A 15,759-nucleotide genomic window follows, 5' to 3' on the forward strand; every position below is an offset into this window, starting at 1 on the left:
CAGATTGTTGTAACATTTATACAGGCGGCAAATATTTTACCGCTATTAAAAATTAATTACATTTTAAGTGTACGTTAGGATACAGTTAAAACAATATTTAATTAATCTAATTACGATTAAATCTGATTTAATTAGCTGATTGGCGATTTTTTAAAGAAGGAATTGATCTCTTAGTCTTCCCTTTTGACGTAACTAGAGCTAGTGGACCATCAAAAGCTTGATTCCCACTCCACCGAAAAAAAGGCGGCGGAAAAAGGGTTCGACCGATTTTTTTAACGCCGAGCCCGATGGAAAGTTCCGTTTGGCCGGACGTAGCGTTTTAGCAATTTTTTCCCGTCGTCAATGATGTTAAGCCGGTGTCCTAGCCAATGAAATTAACCAGATTAACGACGTCATACAATTTAAGAACGCATGCGTACGCGAGATCGACCGATGACCGCCATTATTTATCGCTTTTAATATTAGCAGTTACAAGTAGTTGACCAGGGCGTTTTTGGAAACAATGTCACCAATTCGGACATAGCTAAATCCCCTGTCACCATTCTGGTACCCATTTTCACAGAAGCTATTTGAGAACATTTTCGACCTATTCCCTTATTGGTAGCATGAGTGGAAGTTAGAGTGACGTCACGTGACGTAGTACGGCCAAATCCGTACTATAGATGTGTCAGTTCGCGCCCACGAGAAAAAAACCTCCCTCAATCACGTGACCCTAAAATATAATCTCCCGCCAAATTCAATATCTGGTCGCAGTACGTGTGTTTACCGCCACAGAAAGTTCAAATTTCTACCTACCATCGGCCCTATTTTTAAAATTCGAGTGTTAACCCAGCTTTAAATAATTGAGATATTGAATAAAAAGCCCCTATCCTACTCCATCACTGTAAAATCCCAAATATTGAAGTACTGTAACTTCAGTTTTAAAAGAATCAGGAGGACCGGAGTCAAAAATGCTAGGAATGAGTCTTTTACTACATCTCAACACGTGCTCCCGCCAAGTCACACGGTGACTGGTCTCTCCTCTCCCCATCTCACCAATAGACTATTTCCATCCCCCCCCCCTCATAACATCCCTACGTAATTTCTCCGTTTCTCTCTCTACTCTCTCTCCCTGTGTCTCTGTGGCGCGCATTCGGTGTGTAGTATAGCGTCGGCGCGTGCGCGATATTCTACGCCTTCCATCATAGCGGCTCGTGGCTTTGGCTGCTCCCGCCAAAACACGGGCTAACCGTGAAGCGCGAAATATGGGCTGAACGTTAGAAGGGCACTGTTTTTTTCTTGGTTTTTCGACCCCCCTTTTAAACCTTTTTAGTACAAAAACCATGCCCGTTGTGAATAGGGCGTAATTAGATGATATTATACTATAGATGTAACTTTATTATATAGGCATCTTATGACAAACAAAAAAGAAATTAAAAAGGTACGCTCAATGTTGTTTGTTGATTTTTTTTTCTAATTGACTTTACTACGTCGGAGATAAGAAACTTATGCGCCAGGAATAATACGCCACTAGAGAAAAAAAATACTATTCATATTTTTGAGTATATTTCAACGTGAATATCATCGGTGTGGTGTGGAATGTTGTAGGGCCGTGCCAGAAGAAAAAAGAAGAAGAAGAAGTTATGGAATTTAAATGGATTTTTAGGAATTTAACTTTTTTAAAAAGCAAGTATTTATATGGTTTATTCTATCTTTCTTTCTTTCTTTTTTAGTCACATCGTTTGATGTACATTTAACGATGGGGGTATAAATTTTTTAGTTGAATTTTATTATATTTTATTTTTGAATATTTGTTAGAGAAATTTAAAGTTATAGATGGTGACTTTAATATTTAAAACATAGGCCTAGAGTTATAAAGTATGCATGCAATTTTAAATTAAGTTTAATAATCCTTGCAAAACTATTTCGCTAGCTCTAATTAACTGTGACAGAAAAATGTTTATTTTATTTTACGAAATTAATGTACGTTTCCTGAATCCTAGTATACTTTTTTATTTTTTGAAATTATTTTGGCAATATGGAAGCTAGGTGGTGACTTTAATATTTAAAATACATAGAGTTATAAACGTATATAATTTTCAATTAAGTTTAAATTGACTATAATCCTTTACAAAACGATTTTCCAAACTCCGCAAAGATCTCTAACTAGCTTAACTTACTCTGACAGGAAGCTGTTTTTATTTCACGAATTAATTAACGTTTTCTAGTATACCTTTTTTTTTTCTTCTTGAAGTTATTTGGAATTTGTGTGTATACAAATTCAAAAATTATTCAGTTTTATTCCCAGATATATTCCCTTATAGCTCAGAGCCAGTACTTCACGAGGTTTTTGGAGAAAAAAGGGGCCGGGGAAACTGTTTTTCTATTTTTTTTTTGGTAACGAAAAAAGTAAAAGTTAGCGGTTATTCTTATACTGCCTTTAATAATTTTTTTTATCCCTCCTAAGGCCTAGTGTATTTCTCTTTTTTTCGGGGAAAAAATGGAAGAAGGGCCCCTTGTTAATTAGGCTACGCTTAATGCTTTAATTCACGCCTTGGTAGAGCTCTAGCCTGCTCTCAGTCTCTCTCTGTGTGTTATTTAGTTTCTGCTTAGTTATTTTCTTAAAATTTTAGCTTTTTTTGTTTTTTTTTTTGGTTTTAGCTATACTAAAATTATGGGGTATTTTATTTTTTTAATATTTTTTTAAAAATGACTCTGGGAAATTCTTCGAAAATTGTGTATGAATTTAATTAGTTATGATTCTCCTAAAATTACTACGAATTTTAAGATGAATAATGCGTGAATTTATTCAATTGTCTAATGAATATTGATGAAGTTATTATAAAATATACTTTACAATCTAGAATTCTACTCACGTATTTAACTGTCATACAAAAATATCCAAATCATTATTCACAATTTGCAAATTTGAAGTCAAGGTTTCAAAGTTAGGTAACTTTTCAAAATCTGGTCCGATTTGGACTCAGTTGGTTTTATTTCAAAGCTGACATTACCATCTACCCAACTATTGAACTGTCTTAAGTCTTAAAGGTCATCGTTCATCGTATAATTGAAAGTTAAATTTTATGGCTTCTTATATCGTTATGTTAAAAAAAGGGCCATCAGAAAGAATTTTGACATGGTGAAAGAACATCAATAACTTTTCAATATATGACGTTATTATGGAAGGGAAGAGGGATTGGGGGGGGGGACGGACTGGTCATTTTTGAGGAGAAGGAGAAGGCGAAGGAGAAAAAAAAATAAATGATATAAGGGAGGCTAGGATCTATGGCTATAGGGTTGGCTATCCTCGTGTCCGCCTAGCGGCGCAGTCTCTCGTCGCCATCCCCCGTTTATTCGCCCAGCCCTTCGCGGGTACGTGAGAGAGACGACGGGCTATTCCGGCGTTAGTGCGCGCCTCGTGCCGAGTGAAGCCTCGCGAGCCGCGAGAGTTCTCCGTCGAGGACTGGTCGGACCCAACAAAAAAAAAACCCCAAGAAAAAAAAAGTATTTTTAACGCTCCAAAGGGACAGTTCGCCAGCCACGCGAGCGGCTAAGCCTAACTAAACCGTCGCCTCTCCTCGTAGCGGCGCTTCCCGCCGGCCTTCTATCCGAAATCCCCGTCGGTTTTTTTCTCCTTCCGATTGCCATCCCCCCATTTTCGGACCCCCTCTCGGCAGATCTCTCTCCGTTTTTCGGGAAACAACAAAAATCGATCAGGTATATTTCTGCGGCGCGCTGGAAAGAAAATAATGCCTCGGCGGCGCTGCCCTTAACCTTAAGCTAAGAACCAAGGAGGAGGGGGCGAAAAAATTGAAATGAAAAGTTTACGGCGATAGAACTTAAAATTTTGCGGCGCAATTCGAATCAATCGCGCGATGACAAACGCCAACATACCGTCCAGTCGCCGGGTTACGAGCCACCGTCGTCGCCGCGCTCGCTCGTCGCCGACGCCGCCGCGTTTTACCAGTTCCACGGCCGCCGCCATTTTACGTCGTTCGGGGGATTCTGGGAGATTGATTGCCGACCCAACATGGCTGCTGAAGAGTGTCCTCCGTCAGGTCTCGCGTAAGTTATCTTCCGTTTTTTGTCTCGCATCCACCGCGCCTTAATCACCGACCTCCCCGAAACCCGAGATTTAAATTTAAAACCGAGAGAAGCGCTACTTAAAATCGCACCAAGTCCGCGACGCGACGACTAGGCCTTTGTTTCGCTGGGAAATCTAGCCGCGTTATCGCTCTCTCTCGCGGGGGGAAAAAAACCGGGAAAAGTCGACATCTCCAACCGCGGCAGACGGCGGAAAAAGGATGGAGGCGCGCTATTTTTAATAGTGCAAACTTCTCCTCGGCTCTCTCCTCGCTTTTTCCTAGCTACTCAAGATTGGCCCTGGGTCTCCACTCTTAATTCTCCCAAAGGGTTTTAACCCAGCCTTAAAAGTGTGAATGTAAAAATCTTACGGAAGCTCGGGATACATTTTTGAGAACACCGATGGGGGTGAAGTTTTTAAAGAGAGATTGAATCCCGGGATGGAAAGAGGAGAAAGAGAGGATGCGGGATGAGAAGCCGAGGCTTAACCGTTTTTAAAGATGCTGTGGATGGACGTAAGAGAGACGGGAGGAGTGGAACGGAATAGAGAGAGAGAGAGAGAAGAGAAGCTTGTATGAGCTGTTTCTGGAGTGTTGGGGTATAAATTCTTTGGGAAAAACGAGACTCCCGTAGATGAGTGAGTCGTGTGTGTGTGTGTATGACTGCCTTTGAATTTGATAGCCGCCAGGCATGAAAAGAAACCGATGACAGTCCGCGTCTGACATCCTTATTAGACGCTTTAAATGACTAAAATACGTTTATTAAATGCGTTTTCATAGTTCTTTATCCATGTTAGATAAATAGATAGCTCCACTTCTAGGTGCGATTGCCTTTATCTTTCTTTTTATAAGTATAAATGATTTAAATCATAACTTAATCATCATTTACTTATAATTAAATATATACTGCGTGTTTCTGATAAGTCTGCCATATATTAAAGGGTGTGTTCTTAGTGTAAAGTATTGTGAACCTTTTAACCTTTGCGGCAGTAAAAGCACCCGTGTTCAGGGAGAAGCTACCTTGTAGGGGCAGCAATAGCATTTACGTTGAACGAATGAATGAATGAATGAATGCATTCTCTATCGGAGCATTTGAGAAATCTATTGCTCTCTTAAATATGATTTTAATTAAGGGCAGGCAGCATTTTAAGTATTTCTGTTTAGTGATGTCTAAAACCAAAATAAAGACGTTTTTAATCTTAAGTTTAAGGTTATGAAGATGGTTAGGCAAGCTTTCCTATAGAGTTTTCTAAAGCAATTAAGTCGTTTTATGTGACGATAAACGGTACAAAAGATGTACGCATATTTTTTTATATTAAAACGAAACTGTATCATGTAATAAAATTAAATCCAGGGTTCAAAAGGTCAAACAGAAAAGATCAAAACCCTTAAAAGGAAAAATAACTATTCTTTTAGAAAATCATAATTATTTCAAATAGAAAATTACTCTTAGTTAAAGTAGATACTCGAGACTAAATAAAATTTAGAAGTTTGGTTCTGCATCCTAATGTACTGTACAAGAAATAGATGTTTGTTGCGCAGAAAAATGCACATTAATTGAATGCAACAATTCAGTTGTGATTCCTGCCTTTTTACACATATTATAAAATTATACGACAAAGAAATTAATCAAAATTTGTAAAGCCTTAATTGATTTTAAAATTTCCTACTAACGTTATCTATAACTGTAAATTTAGTTCCTGAGTCAGCCAAAATTCTCTGAAACCTTAAAAAAAAACCCCACCTCAAGATTATCACGGAAAAACATACTTAATAACACTTAATAATAAAATTTTAACGACATTTCCATTGTAATCTGAATAATTAAAAAGTTCCCAGTAAAATAAATTCACATCTGATATTCTTGTACTTGGGTTTTCTTCCTTGAAAAACGGTAAAACCCCCTTGGAAAAAATACAGACAGACATATTTTTTTCTTTTATTATTATTTTAGTGCTATATCTCCCCCACAAAATGCATGCATTGCCTAAAAATGCGTTAGCTTAGCTGGGCTAAAAACGAGGGGTTTTTAGGGCTTGAAAAAAAAATGGGGGAGATTTTTGGAAAATGCTGAAAGAAAAGAGAGAGCGAGAGAGTCAAGCTCCGTACTAAACAGGAGGAGACGGGGCAAGAGAGAGAGAGGGCAAAACGTCTGGGTTTGTAATTAAAATCCGGATGGCTTGTAAACAGGATGTTCGCCACCCGAAGTAGGGACCCATAATTGCTCGCAATATTTTCTCAAGTATTTAAGACTACGGGATATCCTTAAATTCAAACTGCAACGTCCCCCCCCCTCCATTGCAATCTCTCCGTTATAATATCAAGAAAAATAATAACAAGGACTTGAATTGAGTGATAGCACCCCCCTTGTTAAACTTACGTAGACATTTATAAAGGCAACTGTACGTACTGCATGCCCTTTCCATTTATATGATTCCCCCATACACTAGGACCGTTTTTAAATTTAACATAATTTTGATATAAATTTTTCTTTATTTAATTTCATACCCTTAGGGCCTCTGAATTCGTGAGTTTAAAGGCCCGTTCAGACTAGAGTAAAAATCTAACGTTCCCCTCAGTCGCCGTGTTAATGTAATTTCCCTGTTCAGACGTGAGGCGAGAGCAGACGATTTAATTAAAACGAGTCCCGTATATGGTGACCCAAGACTTTTGAATACTAAAATAGCCGAATCAAAATGGCAAATATAGCCTCAAGAGCGAGCCAAAAATCCTAAAACCTTTCATATACCGTCTGCTAAAGCGTAGCACACTCGATCACTCGTCAGTAAGGCATGATCCATTGAGCTATGCCAAATATTCAAACTAAACCCGCAAGGAATCTTTTACGTAGTCTTTGGCACGTATCTGATTAAGCGAGCAAATTAAGCAATTTCACCTAAGTCAACGTAAGATTTTAGACTCTAGTCTGAAGGGGCCTTAACACTTTGAGCTCACCTCTCTCTATGCCTTCACCATTATCTCAATTAAAATATTTTAAAATTAAGTTTTTCAAAAATGTTCACTTAAGAACTTGCCGCCCTTGAATTATCAAACTGTGGCATCTTAAAGGCCGACTTCCATCGAAAAGAGTTCTAGCGAACTGACAACCGAGCATCGAGACTAACAATGGAGCGACCGTGCCAATTTTCGAATCCCCGCTGGGGTAAAAGATGGAAGGGTTCTCGCTAGCTGAAAGCCGTGCAATGTGGTTCTAGCGAACTGAAGATACACAATAGAGAATTTACTTCAGAGGAAAGCAAAAATTCGAGAGGAAATAAATTTAAAAGGATTTCTATTGTTCATCTTCAGTTCGCTAGAACCACATTGCACGGCTTTCAGTTAGCGAGAACCCTTCGAACTTTTGACCCAGCGGGGATTCGAAAATCGGCACGGTCGCTTCATTGTTAGTCTCGATGCTCGGTTTTCAGTTCGCGAGAACCCTTTTCGCTGGAAGTCGGCCTTTAACATAGTTAAATTAGAAATCATTGTCTTAATCAAATTAAATGTAAGGGGACATCCGTAAAACACTCCAATCCAATCTTAACTTAAAAACAGTGACCCGAACGGCAAAATGGAGATATATCATTTTTAACTCAAAATCGTTCGTCCAAAGAACATTCCCCTTTATTTATACCAGACATATCATAAACACCCCCTGTATGAACTGATCAAAACATCTTAAAAAGAAATAATAATAATTTCAACATGACCATGCAGACATGCATTGACTAACACTTAAAAATATAACATTGAATAAAAATGCAATAACCCTGAAATTAGAAGACTCGGAGTCGGACATGCATGCACCCTCCCTAAAATATGAAATAGAATATCAAATAATAAATATTTTTTTATGATGGTCGGTTTTTCCAATCTCTCATCATCAATTGTAGGTCTAGCTTCTCTCAACTTCTCAAGTTCAAGTTATATCTTTTTTCTCAGGGTCTAAAAAATTCGAAAGAGCGCGTGGTGCTGGCTGGCTGGTGGGAATGATTACAAACAACCCCTCCACCACCTCCTCCTCTTCCCTTCTTTAATTTTGTGTTCCTTCCCCATCCCCCCCCCTCTATATACGAGTTATATAGTGTCTGCCCGTCTAGCTAACGTCTGTATAACCGGTTTATTTACCAGAGATAGATGAAAGATAATAAAAATAAAAAAAAATTGTAATGATGACCGTTAGAGAAATTATTTCAGAGTAATCTCTTTTTTATTTTTATATTTTTTCGTTCCTTGAAAATGATCTAATGATAATCGTGATAGCTTAAGATTTTAAAGGGATGGTAAAGTGACGCCAGTGATGCCAGTAATTAATTTGAAGCGTAGTATGGGTCAAAGGTGTTAGGTCGCAAACGTTGTTTGTTTATTTATTTATTTATTTTTACTAGTTACTTGATGAAATCCGATTTAATAATTTTTATTTGTTTTATATGAGATATTTGAGGTCAGTGGTTACGAAGTATGATGACTAGGTGAACTTGATAGGTGTAATTTTTGGCGCGAAAATGCAGGGCCTCAGAATACACAGAAATTCATTGGTAAATAGTGAGGGAAATAACTTGAATATTAAGGAAAATATTTTAAAGGATTTTGAGACAGAATTAAACATAGATTAGAATCCTATATGGGTATTTTTGATTACGCTGCCTAAATTAAATGGTGTGTTTTTAGGGTCAAACTGAGTGGATAGTGTCAAAGAACATAGAGATATGGGCTCCCAAACATTGATTGGACCTTAATACATGGAAATATACACACATGTGGGTGGAGTAAGTAAGACAAATCAGCCTTCAATTGTCTTCAATCTAAGACCGTTATTGAACCTTTATCTATTGCATAAGTATACTATTAAATGGGTAAAAGTGTACGTAAACTAAAGCCAATTACTCGATCCACATGTGTCACTATGTCTTTAATTGTTTTAGGGGCCAATAAATGTTTGGGAAGGTTACGGTCCATATAAATGTTGTAGACCCCGTCCATGATCTTTGCGACACTTTCCACTCAGTTTGACCCGTCCCAAAGAACCGAACAAACCCTTTAATTTATGTCAGACTTATCAGATACACCCTGTATATCCCTTATCATTAATTTATCCTTAAATTAAACAGCTATCACTTCACCATCCCTTGAAATAAAAAACTAAAACAAAAAAAAAAACTGATAAAATTATTATCAAAACTTGTTTTTGTTTTCATTTCGAAGAATAACCGCCTTAGGCAAATAACTAGAAATAAATTTAAAAAAAATATATATATATATATATATACACACAATATATACAATATATATATGGGTGGGATAATTTATACTTTACATAAATAGATTTATAGATATAATATTTTACAGTTCAAGATGCATCATCCAACCAACCAGAATTCGGAATTATTTTAAGATTAAACATCGCATCGCCGTAATATTTAAAAAAAAGTAGCAGTAAAATAAATAATAAAAAAAGAAGATGTTTTAATGGATCATTAAGAACTTATAAGTTAAAAATGATGCTAAATTATAGAGTGTCCCGCTCTAATATATAAAAAGAGATATACAAAAATAATGTCGTACATCTTTTAAATGTTTGTAACGAGTATGTTATTAAAATTACGGTTATATGATCTCTCATCTTTCTTTTAAGTTAACGTATATATGCGGTATATTTTCTTTATAGATTTTTGGGTGGAAAAATTAAAAGGAATTTTAATGTTTCTAGGATCAAAAAATATTTATTCCGCGCCTGAGGTTATTTTTTAGTATAGAAAATATTTTTTTTTTTTTAAGAAATATTTTTTAGTTAACGCTTATAGTTAGTTAGCTTAGCCGGGTAGGGGTGGCCTCTGTTTATAGGGGCCTTTAACCTCTAACTTTCTTTTTTTTATTTTAAGGTTTAATTTCAACTTATAACAGCGTACACGAGACCAGGGTATTTTTAATTTATAATTTTTCAGGGTATTTTCTAGCCCCCCTGATAAATTTTAAAGGACCACCCGTATAGTTTATATTAAATTATTATAAATTGCCTGCATCTGCCATCGAATTACTTTTACAAAATTATGTATAACATCTTTTATAATTTAGCAATTGTTATATAGTTGATAATAGCAGGGATAGATTTAGTTTTAGAAGAAGGAATTGGTATTTACTTCAGTCCGACTCATAGCCCAGTATAGAGCCCCTCCCACCAACACGTAACGAAAAGTTTAAATTATCTTATTATCACTTAAACTACGTTTTGATGATGTTGCTGACGGGGACGGCGAAAAATACGTTATTCCTTTATCTCTGTCGCTATGACCCGCCTCTTCTTTCATACCCCCTCCCGTCCTGTGGAAGGGGGTCCGGGACTTTGACGCGCGCCCAGATTACTCTGTTCTCCATTCCTACTTCTAAAATTAAATCTATCCCTGATAATAGTGAATGAATCGTGCACGTTAGCTTATTCCCTTGATTTTTTTAATTAAAACTTAATTATTTCATTAAATATAAGGGGTCATCTGTAATATACACCATCCAATCATATCTTGAAAACAGTGGCCCGGACGGCAAAATAAAGATAGAAATTACATTTTCTATTCATAATCACCCAAAGATGGCAGACTTATCATAAACATCTTGTTTATTTAAACGGACAATACCCTTATAAACAAGCTCATTTATTTTAGTATCGAGAACAAATTATTAAAAAAAATATATACTAATTTTGGTTTCAATGATTTTAATTATAATAGAAAAACTGCCCTATAATTGAAGCTTTTGTAACTATTTGATTGTTTTTGGAAATGGGGTTGGACATTTGCTAAAATGCGACGTAAATTTTCATAGAAATAACGAGCGATAAAATGGAAATTCTAGTTGAATTTTCCAACACCTCTGTTAAATTATGTATTTATCGCTTTACGCATATTCAATACAAGAATTTAACGCTATATATGGCAATAGCGAGGTTATCTTAAAGGGTATTGGCACACCCAGTCATATCCCCATAGATAACAATACAGTTACGCGCATAGAGCTGCCATTTCAATATTCCCAATATAGAAGTTACACGTACCGGGCCTTGGTTGTTGCGAAAAATATATATGTTTATCCTTAATATGTACGACCTTTTTAATATTAGATTGAATGTTAATTTAAATATGTTTTAGTGTTAGTTAACTGAAGGTTTGTGTGTACTGTCTTTTTAAACCCCGGGTTTAGTGTGTTTAGGGAAACACGTTTACTTGATTATGTATGTATCATTAAAATAATTATCATGTTAATTTTGTTGTACGAATTTGACTAAAAAAACATTGACACGCGTGATGTCTTATGTGTTTTTCGACAGATTGGTACACACAAATCAAATTTTTCATACAAGGTACATAAAAAACTAATCGTTTTAAGGGATTTTTTTTTTCATTTAGAATGCATATTTAACAGCTTAATATATGAAAGTTAAACAAGTTAATAGTCGAGTAATTAGAATATTATGTTTAACACGATTTTATATCACTAAATTAAAGGTTGCACGCTTTTAGGGTCAAAATGAGTTCAACGTGTTAAAGAACATGGATAGAGTCGACAACATTTAGTTACGAAGATACGGCCTCCCAAACATTGATTGGCCCCTAAAACAATTAAAGAAATAGCCACACACATGTGGATGGAGTAAGACATATCAGCCTTCAATAGTCTTCAATTTAAGAACGTTATTGAACCTTTATATATCAGAAGTGTATTACTATTTAATGGGTAGAAGTGTGCATACACTGGTAAAGTAAAGCCAAGAAGCGATATCTAGTTTACTAAGAAGGTATAGGTCCGGAGTTAATCCCCGCCTCTAAATTACAACCAACATCTCATTGGTTCTCGAAACCTCACGTCAGCGCGACGCGAATGACGAAAATTGCGTATTTTCCGACTGAGGAGAGGCGAAATAGCCCGGCCTCCCTTGTATTTTGAAAGGGGGACTGGGACTATGGTGCGCGAATATGTTTGGACTGGAGATAAAGCTGGAAATGTGGCAAATTTATACCTTCTTCCTAGTAAACTAGATATCACTTCTTGATCAAACCATGCTTCTAGCAATGCTAAATATAGGTCCTGGTGTAATTATGAAGTGGGCTCTGGTAAACACCTTAAAATGATCAGGGATATTGGCAAAATTTGGTCAGGGATACGCTGAAAAAGTCAGGGATTTTCAATATAAAAATTTCCTCCGAATCCTGAGCTAATTACTCAGTACACATTTTTTAATTGTTTTAGGGGCCAATCAATGTTTGGGACCCCATATCTCCCTAACTAAATGTTTTTCTTTGTGAAACTTTCCACTCAATTTGACACTAAGAAGACAATTATGGTAGACGCGAGGGGGTAGACGCTCTGGATCTCTGTGTACACCTGAGTTCAAAAGAGTTCAGCTTTGACAGTGCCTCGAGTTCAAATCCTTCGGAACTCACAGTTCAGCTTTGATAGTACATTGAGTTCAAGTCATATTGTACACCTGAGTTCTCAAGTGTCTACCCCCTCGGGTAGACGTATAAGAAACACCCTGTAAACATATACTTTTTTATATATATATATATAAATTTGGCATATATTAGATACATATGACAGATACCGAATTTGTACCCTAACTCAGTGACGAACGCGATTTAGGTCTATACTTAGTTACGTAGTAGGTACATACATAATATTGTCGCGGAGTTGAGGATACGCCTGGGCTATATGGTTTGACGAAGAGAGATTTCCAGGAAAAGGGACGGCTCGGACCGGCGTGAATTTCGAAGGAGGCTGTCATTCATTGCGGCGCGCGGTCCAAGGTTCCGACTTTTTTACCCCCCCTCCCCCTAATTTATCTTGTCGCTAGTGCCCACGACTAAAAGGGGTTGTGTGGATTCGCATCTAGAGAGAGAGAGAGAGAGAGAGAGAGAGAGAGAGAGAAAGAGAGAGAAAGAGAGGAAGAAGATAACGGTAGAATCCTTTCCCATCTCTAGAAAAAAAGAAGAGAAAGAAATCCTCATCCTCCTTCAAGAGAAACTCAAAAAGCTAAAAGCGAAGCTGTCTCTCTAGGAGCTAGCTTTGGTGCACTGTCTTTCTATGCCCCTTTCTTTTTTTTTCTTCAGTTTAGTGATTTTTTTTTTGGGTCTTCCTGGGCTTCCATAGCATCGTGGCGTCTGATAAACCACGCCTTTTTCAACTCATCCCCCCTGTAAACAGCCACTAATGGATAGAATGCAAAGGCATGAAAGAACAAACACAAAATAGAATGGAATAAAGTAAGAATAGAAAAGCTGGCAAGGCCCAAAAAAATTGGAAAATAAATTTGCGCCTAGATAGGCAGCTACGTTGCTAAACAACTAGATTGGGTTCTCAAATGAAATCCCGCCCAACTCGCCATGCCTTTCATTTAATTTGTACTAATGCTTTATTAATTAAGTGATGGAAACCTCTTTTTACTTTTTTATTTTTTTTTGTGGGGATGGGATAAAGAGTTTAGAAAACGATTTTGTGGCATTTTTTTCTTTTTCTTTTTTAAATATTAAGAGTAGTGTGTTTTACAATTAATGGGTTTTGTTAATATAAAACGTAGCATAACATACGCTGGGAGCTGCTGTTTCCCTATTTAAATCTCAATCTAATCTAAATGTTTCGCTATAATTTGAATTTTGAATCATATCAGAAGGGGATAATAGGAGAAGCATGACACTCTGTATCTTCTTAATACTTTATTTGGGTAACATGATTCTTCCCAGGCTCAGTGTTCACCTTTTGTTTGCAATGCTTTCCTGCTCATCAAACTCGGTTCAAATGGGAATGATCGCACCGTGGGGTAAATTTTATAACTATTAGATGGTACTAAATCCTCAGCAATCGACACACAAACCTTGATTGTCTTGACGTGGGACAAAAATCCATCCACAAGCGCATGCGCCTTGGAAAATAGTTAAGCGCTAATAGAGTAATGATGAGGGGAACTATTTATCGCGTATGTGATTCGGTTTAGTAACCTTGCTATGATGTAAAATGATGTTGGGAACTATCGTGTTACAATTACCCCGGCCGCTTTGTGGTACACTTCTATCGAAGGGAAGTATTATATACTTCTGTTTATATTCATTTAAGAAGTCAAGGGTTCATTTTCATTAGCACTAGGGTAATCGCGCGCAACGATATTAGACAATTTAAATTAGTGCAAGCACTACTGATAAATTGCGTTAACACCTTCCTATTACTGTCAGTTGGGAGTCAATTGCAATTGGCATGTTTCTGACTCCCACTGATTCTACTTGAAAATGTTGTATAGTTTGAAACCCACGCTATAATTTTGCCACATATACTTTAGTTTTAAGCGCAGGTTGAGTTTGGCAATATTCATGTACGATTGTATCACTCCGATTTGATTTTTCTATAACTACTTTTTAACGATAGCAAGAAGTGATATCTAGTTTATTAGGCAGAAGGCATGAATTCGCTACATTTCCAGCTTTATCTCCAGTCCATTCCAAACGTAAGTTCGGAGTTAATTCCCGCCTCTAACCATCTCATTGGTTCTTGGAAACTCACGTCAGCGCGATGCGAATGACGAAAATTACGTATTTTCCGACTGAGGAGAGGCGAAATAACCCGGCCTCCTTTTACGTCCCCCCTTGTATTTTGAAAGTTGGACTAGGACTATGGCGCGCGAATACTTATGCATCTTATACCTTCTCCCTAATAAACTAGATATCACTTCTTGTCGATAGTTTTTATTGGAAATTCGAAAAATATGAACAGATGATTTATTACGTACAGTACACCTATATCATGCCCAGTAACAGCCTTCGAAATGACATAATATACCGTAACAACGCTGGCTTTTCAATATTGTAAAGGTTCCTTTCTAGACTGCAACCCGGTAAAGCAAAATGTACTTCCGACCCAAAAATATAAATTTTTTTTAACGCTCTAACGTTATCCCAAAGCGATAACATCGTAAATGTGTATCATTGAAACTATTTCGGTAAACTAAATATTTTTTAATACGCTTAGGCTTAAAACAGAACAGATGTAGATTCAAATATAGCTAGCGTGACCCGTCCCTTTTTATTACACTGTCGAAATGATCTATTCCAATATGCTCTTTTAGCCGTTCTCAATCCGTAAGTTAATTATAGAATTAACATTACTCTATCCAAAACAATGTTGTAGAAGAAAAAAAACGAGTCACGTGGTGACGTAGGTGAAATGTCGAACTAAATAATTCTGTAGCCGTAAAAGCCGCGTTTACAAGAGTCACTTTGAAATACCGTTTTCAACCGTTTAGGAATAGGTCGAAATGTAACATTTTGCTGTTAAAAGTGGGTGGATTAGTCCATTGCAAAGCAGTTTGAAGAGATGCGTTTACACGAGAGACACTATGAAACCGTTTTCAACCGTTTGGGAAAAGGTCGAAATGCAACATTTCGCTGTTTAAAGTAGAATGCTATTATTAGTGCTTTCCAAAGCGGTTGAAAATCATAATGGTTTCAAGAGCCGCGTTTGCGCGAGAGACACTTTGGAACCGTTTTCAACCGTTTGGGAATAGGTCGAAATGCAATATTTCGCTGTTTGAAGTAGAATGCTATTATTACTGCTTTCCAAAGCGGTTCAATATGGTTTCAAAAGCCGCGTTTGCGCGAGAGACACTTTGGAACCGTTTTCAACCGTTTGGGAATAGGTCGAAATGTAACATTTTGCT

The 15,759-nt window shown here is 36.9% G+C and overlaps 2 protein-coding genes across 6 annotated transcripts in view; one reads left to right on the forward strand and one right to left on the reverse strand.

Moving 5' to 3' along the window:
- The window catches only part of LOC149610233 (uncharacterized), a 366,116-nt gene that overhangs the window by 67,263 nt on the left and 283,094 nt on the right, over positions 1-15,759 (reverse strand). The window lies entirely within an intron of this gene.
- The window catches only part of LOC149610236 (uncharacterized), a 75,490-nt gene that overhangs the window by 3,766 nt on the left and 55,965 nt on the right, over positions 1-15,759 (forward strand). For 2 of the 4 annotated variants that reach the window (XM_089859137.1, XM_089859135.1), the window contains exon 1: positions 2,969-4,047. The exons of 1 other annotated variant lie outside the window; for it this stretch is intronic. The gene's annotated coding sequence lies outside the window, so the exon portion shown is untranslated. Of the gene's footprint in view, positions 1-1,130; positions 1,666-2,968; positions 4,048-15,759 lie in introns of those variants that run through there. One more of the 4 variants, XM_089859136.1, reaches the window with a different exon arrangement.

The sequence above is a fragment of the Phalangium opilio genome, unplaced genomic scaffold (assembly GCF_054372755.1).
Source record: "Phalangium opilio isolate 3A_F unplaced genomic scaffold, DU_Popi_V2 ptg000329l_1, whole genome shotgun sequence".
NCBI lineage: Eukaryota > Metazoa > Arthropoda > Arachnida > Opiliones > Phalangiidae > Phalangium > Phalangium opilio.